Below are 12,307 nucleotides of genomic sequence, written 5' to 3'. Positions count from 1 at the left end.
TTCAATGTGAACGGACGTCACTTCGCATTACTATTTTTCGGTTTAGTATTGTTACCAGTCTGGTAGGACATCCAAGGGTCGCAAACAGTGGAAGATGTTAATGAATGACTCTGAAGGGCACAGAGAAGTTGCATTCATCAGAAAATCATTGGATAAGGGTTCTGCCTTTTATACAAAACGCAGTTTTTTCTTGTTATCCAGACATATTTCGGCACCTCTCTGCCGTCATTAGTGGGTATAGTTTACAGAAAAACTGTAAAAAGTCAATATATTTTAGGTTGTAACTGATCTGAAGAATGAGGGGTAAAGACGGTTTTTGTTCGGTTTTTTCTTACGTTGATTTTCAATTACACGGTTTTGTAGGACCATTGTATGGTTTTCTGCACTGACAGACGATGTAAATTTGAATTTGATCTGTAGGTTAACGCTTCCCTTGATTTTTAAAAACGTGATTTTGGTGTGGCAAACGGTTTCGCATTCTCCCCCACGAATCATTGACCTTGGCGTTGGCGGGGAGGCTTGCGGGCTTCAGTGATACTTCATGATTGACTGATCTGGTCTCGTAACATTAACCAAAACTGCCTTACTGTGCTGGTATTGCGAAAGCATGGGGAAACTGCACCCTTAATTATTTCTGAGGGTATGCAGCTTTACTGTATGGTTAAATGAAGATGGTGTCCTCTTGGGTAAAATATTCCAGAGATAAAATAGTCTCCCGCTGGCATTACCGGGCGGGGTCTACTCAGGAGAACTTCGTTATCAGGAGAAACGAAAGTGGCGTTCTACGGATCGGAGCGTGGATGTCAAATCCCTTACTGGGGCAGGTAGGTTAGAGAATTTAAAAAGGGAAATGGATAGGTTAAAGCTAGATGTAGTGGGAATAAGTTCGTTCGGTTCAGGAGGAACAAGAATTCTGGTCGGGCGAATACTGGATTATAAATACAAAATCAGATAGAGGTAATTCAGGAGTTGGTTTAATAATAAATAAAAAGTAGGAGAGCGTATAAGCTACTACGAACTGCATAGTGAACGCATTATTGTAGCCAAGATAGACATGAAGCCCACGCCTACTACAGTATTGTATTCCAACTAGCTTCGCAGATGATGAAGAGATTGAAGAAATGTATGATGCGACAAAAGAAATTATTCAGATTGTTAAGGGAGACGAAAATTTAATAGTCACAGGGGACTGGAATTCGACAGTAGGCAAAGGAAGAGAAGTGAAAGCAAAGGCGGGCAGAGGATAAGGAATGAAAGAGGAAACTGCCTGGTAGAATTTTACACACAGTGATATTTAGTCATAGCTAACACTTCGCTTAAGAACCATGAAAGAATGCTCAGTACTTGTAAGAGATCTGGAGTCACCGGAAGGTTTCAATTGATTATACAATGATTAGACAGAGATTTCGGAAGCATACTTTCCAGGGGCAGATGTGGATTCTGATTATAATTTATTCTTTATGAACTGTAGATTAAAAGGGAAAGAGAGACTGAATAAAGATTGGAATTTAAGGAGATGGAACGTGGATAGATTGAAATAACCAGAGGTATTAGAGAGTTTCAGAGAGAGCATTAGAGGAGGACTGACAAGAACAGAGGAAAGAAATACATTAGAAGAAGAGTGGGTGGCTTTGAGGGTTGAAATAGTGAAGGCAGCAGAGAATCAAGTAGGTAAAAAGACGTGAGCTATTGTAAATTGTTGGGTTACAGAAGAGATATTGAATTTAGTTAGTGAAAGGAGAAAGCATAAAAATGCAGTAAATGAAGCATGCGAAAAAGAATACAAAAATGAGATCGACAGGTAGTGCAAAATGGCTAAGCAGGTATGGATAGAGGACAAATGCAAGGATTTAGAGGCATATATCACTAGGGGTAATAAAACTGCCTACAGGAAAATTAAAGAAACTATTGGTGAAAAGAGAACGACCTGTGAATATCTTGAGCTCTGATGGGAAACCAGTCCTAAGCAAGGAAGGGAAAGCCGATAGGAGCAAGGGGGTGCATAGAGGGTCTATACAAGGGAGAAATTCTTGAGGGAAAAATTTATGAAAACGGAACTAGACAGAGATGAAGATGAAATGGAAGATATGATATTGCGTGAAGAATTTGACACAGCACTGAAAGATCTAAGTCAAAACAAAGCCACGGGGATAGACAACATACCATTGGAACTACTGATAGCCTTGGGAGAGCCAGCCATGGCAAATTCTACAATCTGGTCAGCAAGATATATGAGAGAGGCGACATACCCTCAGACTTCAAGAAGAATATAATAATTCCAATTCCAAAGAAAACAGGTGCTGGCAGGTGTAAAAATTATCGAACTGTCAGCTTAATGAGACATGGTTGAAAAATACTAAAGCGATTTCTTCGCAAACGAACGGAAAAAACTGGTAGAAGCCCACCTCGGGAGAAGATCAGTTGGATTCCGTAGAAATGGTGGAACACGTGAGGCTATACTGACCTTACGACTTATCTTACAAGATAGATTAAGGAAAGGCAAACATACGTTTTTAGCCCTTGAAGACTTTGTGAAAGCATATGAGAATGTTGATTGGAATACTCTCTCACAATTTCTGAAGGTGGCAGAGGTAAAATACAGGGAGCGGAAGGCTATTTACGATTTGTACAGAAATCAGATGGTGGTTATTAGAGTCGAGATGTATGAAAGGGAAGCAGCGGTTGGGAAGGGAGTGAGACAGGAATGTAGTCTAACCTCGATGTAATTCAATCTGTTTATTGAGACAGCAGTAAAGAAAACAAGAAAAAAAGATAAGAAAAATTTGGAGTAGAAATTAAAACCCATGGAGAAGAAATACAAACTTTGATAATATTTGGTTCTTGGGCGAGACGTCGGATGTCATAGTGAAAACTCCACAATATTTCATCAGCGCAACTGGCCGACATCTTCAGGTGCGATGAACACACTGCTAATGCAGGTTTTTTTTATCTTTGTTGTGATTTCACTCCCCTGCCCGATATGGGCATGGGAGGGCTGTCAGCGGCACAATCCGCCGCTCTTCAGCTGAGTGACACGACAACTAAAACAAGAATAAAATCATACATACATAAGGAGATAAAAAACGGGAACATAAAACAGAGTAAAGGGAGAAAATGGAGGTAAAAACACACAGACATGGAGACGTTCATTGGGGACAGTTAAAAACTCACCAGAAAGTTAATAAAACACAGTTGGCGATTCTTAAAACACAGAGAAGACACTGAATGTGCATGCACAGGTTAAAGGTCGGCCACAGTATTAAAAACACTTTGGAACAACACACTTAAAACCCACTTGGAACACACACGATGAAGAATAAAACTGCCAGGTGGGACCTGCCGAGGGACAGGTCAGGGAGGGTGGAAAAGGAGGGGAGAGCATGGGGCAGCTGGGGAAGCAGCAGGATGAAGAGAGGAGGGGCATCAGTGGGTTCACGAAAAGGCAGGAGACACGTGGGGTGCGAGAGGAAGAGGGAAGACAGGGCAAGAGGGAGTATAGAGACACTGAAAGGAGGCACAAGAGTTGGAGGGCGAGTAGGAGGGGGAAGCCGCTCGGGAGGAGGGAGGAGGAGGAGAAGGAGCCCTGAGGAGGAGGCAGGAAGATGGGGTTAGAGTTGATAGGAAGGGTAGATGTCAGGGCGAAGATCATCATCTGGGAGGGGTAGATGGTGGAAGTTGTGTTGGGACAGGAGATGGAGGGTGTGGAGATGGACAGAGGGTGGCACACAATGGTAAAGGTTCAGCAACTGGTTAGGGGTGGAGAGGGAGGGAGACACCAGGGGATGAGGGGGATCAAGGCGGCGGACAATATATAGTGTGCTGATGTGTTCAAGGAAAATGAGAAGGTGGGGAAGGGGATGAGGTCGTAGAGGATGCGCGTGGGGGACAGAAGGTGGATGCGGAAGGCGAGGCGGAGCGCATGGCATTCGAGTATTTGGAGGGCTTTATAGAACCAGGGAGGGGTGGAAATCCAAGCAACACTGGCATAACAATGGATGGGGCGGATCAAGGATTTGTAGGTGTGAAGGATGGTGGAAGGATGCAGACCCCATGTCCAGCCAGACAGGAGTTTCAGAAGACGGAGGCAGTTGTGAGCTTTGTTTTGGATGGTAAGGAGATGGGGCGTATAGGTGAGGTGTCGGTCGAGTGTGAAGACAAGGTATTTGAGGGTAGGAGTGAGGTGGATAGGACGGCCATAAATGGTTAGGTAGAAATCATGGAGGCAGGAGCGGGTGGTGTGGCCTATGATGATCGCCTGGTTCTTGGAGGGATTAACACGGAGGAACCACTGGTTGCACCAAGCGGTGAATTGATCAAGGTGGGTTTGGATGGTATGTTGGGACCGTTGAAGGGTAGGATAGAGGGCTAGGAAGGCGGTGTCATCAGCGGACTGGAGGAGATGAACAGGAAGGGGAGGTTTGGGCATATCAGCAGTGTACAGGAGATAGAGGAGAGGGGAAAGGACAGAACCTTGGGGCACATCGGCAGAGGGGTAGAAAGTACGGGAGTTGGAGCTGTGGATGGTCACATAAGAGGGACGATGGGAGACGAAGAAAGGAAAGAGATGGACGAAGTTGATGGGAAGAGCATTGGTCTGGAGTTTGAAGAGGAGCCCAGGATGCCAGACACGGTCATAGGCGTTCTGGAGATAAAGGGAAACAAAGATAGCGGAGCGACGGGAGTTAAGTTGGAGGGAAAGAAGATTGGTAAGGTTAAGGAGCTGGTCGTCGGCAGAGAAGGAAGGCCGGAAGCCACATTGGGTAAGAGGAGGGAGGCAGTGCTGGTTAAGGTGGCGGTGAATACAGCAAGAGAGGATGGCCTCAAAGACCTTAATGAACACGGAGGTGAGGCAGATTGGACGATAGGAGAAGGTATCAGAGAGGGGTTTCTTAGGTTTAGGGAACAGCAGGACACGGGAAGTCTTCCATAGGTCGGGGTAATATCCAGTGAAGAGGAGGACATCGTACAGGGTAGCAAGGACAAAGGATGGAGGGGGTTCCTTGAGGTGACAGTAGGTGATGCCATCATGACCAGGGGCGGTGTTGCGTTTGGAGCGGAGGACGAGTGTGATGTCTTGTGTGGGGATGGGAGTGTTGATGTCTGAGGGGGGTAACCAATCCAAGTACTGGAAGCTAGGGGCGAGTGGGGGGAGAGAGGTGTCAGTGCGGTCAAGGACGGTGGGGAAGAGGAAGTAATCAAAATGGGGATCATCAGGAATGGAGAAGACCTCAGATGGGTGGGAAGCAAAATGGTTAGCCTTACTGAGGTTGTCAGGAAAGGGTCAACCGTCATGGAGGATGGGATACTGCGGGGTGGGATGGCTACCAGTAAGGCGGTGGAAGGCTGACCAGTACTTGGAGGAGTTGACAGAGAGGATTGAGTTGAGGCATGTGCATGTCTGGCGCCAGTCCCGGCGTTTCTTTGCTCTAAGGCGGTTCCGGATATGTCGCAGTAATTGCCGGTGGCGGGTGAGAGTATCCCGGTTACGAGTACAGAGGAAGGAGCGGTAGAGCCTCTGGGATTTAACCAGAAGAAGGACGGCCTGTGGAGGAAGTGTACGGCGGTGAGGGTGGATGAGTTTGGTAGGGACATGAGCCTCCACAGCATCAGTGATGGTCTTCTGAAGGAAGGAAGAGGCATGGGTGATGTCATCAGGGTGGTGAAAGGAGAGGGGGTAGCTTTCGACCTGTAAGGCAATGGATTCCCGGTAGGTATCCCAATTGGCACAGTGGTAGTCATGGACATACTTTGGAGGGGCAGCTGGGTGGGTGGCTGCAGTGGCGGGACGGGTAGAGGAGATGGTGAGAAGGACAGGGAGATGGTCACTACCAACAGGATCGAGGACATCAATGGCGATGCGACCAAGGAGGTTGGGGGAAGTGAGGATAACATCGGGGGTGGAGTTACTATCAAGATGGGGGTGCTGTGGGAGAGGAGCAAGGTCACCATGGAGGGTGGCAGGGAACTGATGCCACCGCCGAAGGGTGGCAGGGTCATGGCTGTGGATGTTGAGGTCAGTGGCGATCACATAGGTGGAGAAGGTACGGTCAACATGGGAAATGAAGTGGAAGGGGAGAGGAGCTGCTGGGCGGATATAGATAGTGGCACAGGTGATGGTGAGGGAGGGAGAATATAGGCTCAGGAGAAGGTGTTCAGTTGGGTCATAAAGGAGGGGTTGTGGCCGGACAGGGAGATGCCTGAGGTGGCCTATAGCAACCCTGCCTCAGGCTAGGGGAAGGGGATTGTCAGTGCGGTGAAGGAGATGAGGGGAGGTGCGGACAACATGGTGGTGTTGGAGAAAAGGTTTCATTAAGGATGAAGGAGTCAATCTGGTGCTGGGAGAGGGTATGCATGAAGAGGTATTTGTTTGCAGGAATGGAGCAAATGTTGAGGTAGAGGAGACAATGCTGTTGACGCACCACGAGGTTGGAGGTGGGAAGGGTGCGGGAAGGGGAGAGAGGGGCTTAAACGAGGGTGTCTAGGCGGGTGAAGGTAAAGTGGGCCTGGTTGTGGGAGTATGTGGCGTAGGTGTTTAAGTGGAAAACAAAGCGGGCAGCAAGGGAAATCTGCTGGAGTGTGTGGGGGCGCTGGAAGGGGTGGATGTTCTGCAGGATGATGGTGAGGAACCGGATGATGTCTTCTGCTGTAGGGGGAGGGCGGAGGGAATTGTTCGGGTGGATGGGTGGATCAATGGGGCGAATGGGGACAGTAAGTTCAAGGTTGGTGAGTGGGGGCTTGGCTTTGCATTTGGAGGAATAGGTGGGGTGAGGTTCATTGCAGGTGTTGCAGGACAGGGGGGAGGCGAGGTTGGGGCACTGTTTAAGAAAGTGGGAGGCTTTACAATGGGGCGGATGGGTAGGTTCTTGCAGTTTTGGGTGAGGAGGTCGTTGTACAGAAGACAACGCTGACAGCAGTAGGATTGAGGAGAGGAACGGGACGGGTCAACAGGGTGGCGGCGGTTGAAAATCAGGGCTCCCTGCGTGAGGAGGTGGTCGATGGAAGAGGTGGACTCTGGAAATTTACGCATGAGGAAAGTAGGGCCAGAGTAGTTGTAAATACGGCGGGCGGAACGGACTGCCAGGGCAGGGTGGGCATTCAGTTGTGCCAACACCTCAGCCTCCATCACCACAGGGCTGAGTTTTGTGATGACGATGGTGAGGGTAGGCGGACGACGAGGCTGTTGGGGCTGACGAGGAGAGGAGGATATAAGGAATGGGGTGAGGGATACATGGGGCCCAAAGGTGATGCGGGGAAGGCACCGGAGGAGATCAGTATGGAAGGATGGAGAGGGAGCCTTGATGAGAGCAGAGTATCTGCGAGGGATAAGTTGGATGATGGGTGCACTGGGGATGTAGTTCCGGATATCAAGGGTGAGGGCTAAGGCAGGACCAGAGCCCCAATTTATGAAAGTCTTAGGCAGGATGTGCGCATGCGTGGAGGCGCCAAATTCGATGGCCAATAGCGACGATATCAACAGATAGCTGGAAGGACGGCAACGCCACCTACAGGATGAAGAACCAAAGACTTCAGCGCAAGTGTGGAGGCTGCCGCGGCCGCTCTGCGTTGCCACCGGCCGCCCCAGCGACCTCTGTCGGAAGCCGCAAGCAAAAATCCGCGTTGGCGCCTTGTTTATCCTCCCGTTGTCAACAGAATATTTATGTTGCTGGCGAATCGTCATCCGTATTATGACCAATAGTACTCCTCTCTGCTCTAAGGGACTTCAATATGGCCAGTGCTGGATCCCGAGCTGTACTAAGCTGAAAGCCCATGTCTCTGTTTACAAGATTCGTAGAGCTACGTATTTCCACTGCTTCCTTAACAACACTGTCCCAGTACGAACTCGTCAATGCGAGAATTTTGTTATGTTGATAATTCATAGAATGTGCCTGTACTGATACAATGCTTGGCCACTGCAGACTTTTCTGGTGGCTCCAGACGAGTGTAGCGTCGGTGGTCAGTGCATCTCTCTTCTATAGTGCGACAAGTTTGGCCGATGTACGACATGCCGCAGCTACAAGGTATCTCGTAAACACCGAGTCTTCTTAGGCCAAGGCTATCCTTAGATGAGCCCAAGAGAGCTCTAATTTTTTCCGGCAGACGAAAGACACATTTAACTTTATGTCTCTTGAATAATCTTCCTACGTTTGAAGAGACAACGCCAATGTTTGGCAAGATGACCATACCCCTTTTTTCTTCCCCTTCTTACACTTCCTCACGTTGGGTAACCCGTTTCGGTTGTAAGAAACGGCGAATCTCCCGTTCAGAGTGTCCATTTTGTTGGAAAGTGGTACGCAGATGGAGTAGCTCATTGGATAAACTGTCTAAGTCTGATATGGCTCGTGCTCTGTGAACCAACGCCCTCACTACACCACTTCGCTGCGATGGATGGTGAGAGCTGGTGGCCTGTATGTCCGTGTGTGTTGGCTTATGGTACACTGTTTGACCTAATGTGCCATCTTCTTTTCTCCATACCAACACGTCCAGGAATGGAAGTTCGTCGTTTTACTCCATCTCCATAGTGAGCTTGATGTTGGGATGATGCGAGTTAAGATGTTCAAGAAAAACTTCAACGATGCAATGCCATGAGGCCACATAAAAAAGGTGTCCACATATCGCCAAAAACACGTAGGTTTCAAATCCGACGTCTGGAGTGCTCTCTCCACGAAGTCTTGTATGAACGGGGGGATAATCAAGGCGCCTACGCGGACGTGCATTTTTGCTTGCGACTTCCGACAGAGGTCGCTGGGGCGGCCGACGGCAGCGCAGAGCAGCCGTGGCAGCCTCCGCTCGTGCGCTGAAGTCTTTGGTTCTTCATCCTGTAGGTGGCGTTGCTGTCCTTCAAGCTATCGGTTGAAATCGTCGCAATTGGCTATCGAATTTGGTGCCCCCACGCATGTGCACGTCCTGCCTAAAACTGGCATTAATTGGGGGCTCTGGTCCTGCCTTATCAGTGTGTTCGTCGCACCTGAAGATGTCGGCCAGTTGCACTGATGAAATTTTGTGGAGTTTTCGCTATGACATCCGACGTCTCGCCCGAGACCCATATATACAGTACAACATGTCCGTCGGGAAAGCCTCAAGAAACACACACAAACTTTGAGGTTTGCCGATGGCATTGTAATTCTGTCAGAGACAGCAAAGGACATGGAACAGCAGTTGAACAGAATGGAAAGTGTCTTTGAGAGGAGGATATAAGATGAACATCAACAAAGGTTAAACAAGGATAGAATGCAGTCCAATGAAATCAGCTGATGCGGAGAGAATTAGATCGGGAAATGATACACTTAATGTGGTAGATGAGTTCTGCTATTTGGGAAGCAAAATAACTAACGGTGGTCAAAGTAGGGAGGACAGAAAGTGCAGCCTGGCAATGGCAAGAAAAGGATTTCCGAAGATAGAAATTTGTTAGAATCGAGTATAGATTTAAGTGTCCGGAAGTCTTTTCTGAAAGTATTTTTGTGGAGAGTAGCCATGTATGGAAACGAAACATGGACGATAAACAGTTTAGACAGGAAGAGAATAGAACCTTTCAAAGTGTGATGCTACAGAATAATGGTGAAGTTAAGATGGGTGTATCACGTAACTAATGAGGAGGTACTGAATAGAATTGAGGGGAAGAGGAATTTGTGGCACAACATGACTAGAAGAAGGGATCGTTTGGTAGGACATGATCTGAGGTATCAAGGGATCATGTATTTATTACTGGAGGAAAGCTTGGAGGGTAAAAATCGTAGAGAGAGACCAAGAGATGAATGCACTAAGAAGATTCAGAAGGATATAGATTGAAGTAGTTACTCGGAGAAGAAGAACCTTGCTGAGGATAGAGTAGGATTGACTGAAGGCCACAATATCACAAAAGGTTTCGCGTATTTATTTATTGTTACTCACGTTTCGATGTCACTGATCCATCTCCTTTCGCGTTCAGAGGACACATATTAAATGTACTTTGTACAATTTTGATTTAACAAACGCCTTTTTATTTCGAAAAATGCGGTGTAACCGATATTGTTCAGTGTCTTAACAGCGTCGGCGTTCACTTGTTCCCGAGTAGGTTTGGCGGCGAATTTTTATTTTGTTAACTTTTATCTCTCTTTTACAGTGTGCATGCAAAAAGTTTTATCAAACTAAAATCACATTTTTAAAAATGAATGGAGGTGTCAACTCGCTGATTTACAGTTTATAATGCAGATGAGAAGCTATCGGCGCTAGACATATATAGGTCTTGCAAAACTGTATAACGTATGCAAAATCAGAGTAAAAACGAAACCAACAATAGACGGTCTTTAGGCTTCATCTTGTTAGATCAGTTGCAACCTAAAATATGTTCTCTTTTTTACAGTTTTTCCATAGTCAAAACCCACTGGTTATGACCAGAGGGGCCGGAACATGTTCGGATAAATAGAAAGAATAGTCTTTTGCATAAAATGGAGAATCTGTATTCAATAATATTAACTGTAAACTCGGAAGATATACAAGAGCCGCAGATTCAAAAGACCCCCAACTGGCCGACTGGTAGGATCATGCACTCACCAGATACGTTGTGCACCTCGTTGTGAGAGTGAGCTGTTGTCAGACTGCATGGGAATATTAGCGCAGTCAGAGTCGTCATTGAGGCTCTGGGATGCCATGTCTTTACACCGCAAGGTAGGATCGCCGTGTCACGCACCGACACCTTAAGTCCTTCATATATGTGGCTGCTTTCAGAAAACCAGTAATGGAGCCCCTCCCACGTCCTGTGCAATCGCGGACGATTGGTCAGAGACAAGCAACAGCGGGACTATGGCGTTACCGCCCCATGCGTGGACTGGTGTTAACACAACAACAAAAAGGGCTACGTTTGGAATAGTGCTTAGACTGGGATACATCGACTGCTGAAGTTTGGCATAGCTGCCGTTGCAGTTCTGAAATATGCCAAACGACCATCATCAGTGAGTATGGCGGAGACTTGTGGACTGGTCCCATTCTTCTAGTGTCTGTGAGAGGTAAAGAGGTGTTGCTCCTGGCCTCAAGGTTTTGGAAGCCATCAGATATGACTTCAGATCATGACTGGTCTTGATTGAGGGAACTCTGTTGGCCTAACGATATGCCACGTTGTTACCTCTCAGTGTTGAAGTACTATTTTTCAGTGGTACAACGTTCGTCCACAAATGGCATGTCTGTATGAAATGTCTGCATAAATTTGTGGTACTTCTCTGGGCAGCAAGATCCCCAAGTCTCTTCCTGATAGGACAAGTGTGGGACAAGCTCACATGTCAACTCTGTCCCAGTGTCAGTATGCAGGATATCAAGGATCAGTTACAGCAGTTTTGGGCAAGCTTCACTCAGCAGGGGATAGAATGGCTGTATGACACCCGAACTAACTCAGTGCATACATCCAGCCAAGAGGGAATGGAATATCATACTGATAAGTGGACGTAGACCGCCAGTTTTTCACCCGATTTAGTAATCATTGAAATAATATCACATAACCTCTTACCTCTGAAGTATCAGTTCATATACTTTACCCTTCTGGATGATTAGTTTTCTTTGTCAGGTAATGTATTTCAGAGCTCTGCAACGCTCAGTGTTTGACCGGTCACGGCTCGCCTGTTGACGGGGGGACCGAGCCACTCGTGTCCGGCCCCACACGACTCGGCTCGATCACGTACTCGGCCCATGTCTGATGTCCGGATTCCGGACACGCGGATAACCGAGCATGGCCGGTCACCGCTGACGTCTCACCACGCCTCGCCCCGGCTCGCTGCACTGTACTGTAAAAATCCAACGCCTCTCTCCCTCTCTCTCTCTCTCTCACACACACACACGCACGCACACACAATGTATTTATCTCTGTCTCTCACTCTTTCAATACAAAAGTTCAATACAATCGCGGATAGAAGAAGAGTCTCATTTCCAAACAGAAGATATATTTTTCCTTTCATTGGTAGGAAACATTAAATAATGTGCTGTCCCCGTAACCTAGAAGACAACCATCTTCATAAAGAGAGCATACAAAGAACATTAAACATTTACAGACGTAACTTGTCATACTCTTCACTTGTTTCCAACAGAAACAAAATTATAGCTATTGTTGATCAGCAGTAAATCACTAACGCGTTCCGGATTTAATTGGCTGTGGCGATTTGTTAGTAACATGCCGGCTTTACTAAAACTTATTTCGCTAGATGCGCTTGTTGCTGGGATACATAAAATAGTCTTGCAATGGCAGCCAGGCCTGGCTGATCTGTTTCATGTCTGCTCCACCACTTTAAGATGTCATCATCATCTCCGGGGTGCATTAAAATGTAGAGATCTACTCCATCTGCTG

The sequence above is a fragment of the Schistocerca americana genome, chromosome 6, assembly GCF_021461395.2.
Source record: "Schistocerca americana isolate TAMUIC-IGC-003095 chromosome 6, iqSchAmer2.1, whole genome shotgun sequence".
Lineage (NCBI taxonomy): Eukaryota > Metazoa > Arthropoda > Insecta > Orthoptera > Acrididae > Schistocerca > Schistocerca americana.
This window is presented reverse-complemented; position numbering follows the sequence as displayed.